Source organism: Formica exsecta, unplaced genomic scaffold (assembly GCF_003651465.1).
Source record: "Formica exsecta isolate Colony F162 unplaced genomic scaffold, ASM365146v1 scaffold401, whole genome shotgun sequence".
In the NCBI taxonomy this organism is placed as follows: Eukaryota; Metazoa; Arthropoda; class Insecta; order Hymenoptera; family Formicidae; genus Formica; species Formica exsecta.
Window position 1 is genome coordinate 40,648 of NW_021851249.1, and position 1,337 is coordinate 41,984.

The following is a 1,337-nucleotide window of genomic DNA, read 5'->3' on the forward strand; positions in this document are numbered from 1 at the left end:
GTGGGGATACACACACAAGCGTAAACCGTGTACATGTAATGCGCAGAGCGCTCTGAGAAAGAATCTGTATGGAGCGCGAGAGAGAACCCGTATGGAACGCGAGAAAGACGGACGCATTATAAAAAATCGTGGAAATCACCTCTCTGTCCAATTCGCGGCGAATCTTGACGCAGATTATGCAAGCTACTCCAAATTTTGACTGGAGCAGCTTACCTAATCTAAGTCAGGATTTGTCGCAAGTAGGACAGAGCGATAATTTCCATGATCTCTTCATTATGTTCTCGGAAGCATTATATATCGAGCAACGCGAAAAAAGGTTAACGCGAGATACGACGTTCGCTTAACGACGCGATGAAGAGTATCATAATACAGCCGTTTTATTTGTCCAAGAATTGTGCGACTCGTCCATTCCCAGCCATTTCACGTAAACCTCGTTGCCTCTTTGACGCAGCACCTTTTCCACGAGATACACGTCGGGATCGTCGACGCGCAGCAACTCGTGCTCGTAGAATCCTCCGGCGATCGGTTCGCCGCGCGAATCCTTCAGCAGATACGTTACGGGATTAGTTCGTTGTATCTTGGCTATTCGAAAAATTTCGGTGGTCCAGTTAGGTGTGAAGCCTTTCTCGAAGATCGTCTTAAACTTGCTGACGCGTACTGGATCAGCTACTTTGAATTTAGCCGGAGTCGCGATTTTTATATTGCTGTATACCGTATTTAAAAGTTTATCGGCAATCGCTGGAGTCACGTCGACGGGTCTCATACCTATAGTGCAATGTTTTCGCGCGTTGTATTCCTCAACGAGTCGAGGTAATTCGTCGATCCACTTATACGTTCCGCTCAGCGTGAAATACTTTCACATAGAATTTTTGAGCGTGCGATTGAATCGTTCGACGATCGACGGCTTCATCACCGAGTACGTCGAGTAATGATTCACTTCGCGCTTTTCAGCGAATTTTTTCACTTCGGCGTTGTAGAATTCCTTTCCTTTGTCGGTCTGCAGATTTTTCAGACACCGCTTAGAGTCTCGCACTATCTTGGATAACGCTCGGGTAACCTCGTTCGTGCTCTTGCTTTTAAGCGGTATGGCCCAAGCGTATTTGCTTAACGCGTCGATAACGGTGAGTATGTAGTTGTGGCCTTTGTTAAGTCTCGCGTATGCTAGTTCCGTCACTCTCCCCGATAGCTCGTCCGCGTTTCTCTTCAATCGCGATGTTGAATTTTCCAATTCTCGTATTTTCACCGCGGAATTCGCCGCGACGCGCGATTTTTGGGTTAGTTCCTGTATTATTTTACCCTGATTGAACAGTATTTTACGGTCGCTCGCGCTTTTCGTC

The 1,337-nt window shown here is 46.7% G+C and overlaps 1 pseudogene; it reads right to left on the reverse strand.

The window, feature by feature from the left end:
* Positions 1-361: 361 nt before the first annotated feature.
* LOC115240072 overlaps positions 362-1,337 on the reverse strand; it is a 5,916-nt pseudogene continuing 4,940 nt past the window's right edge.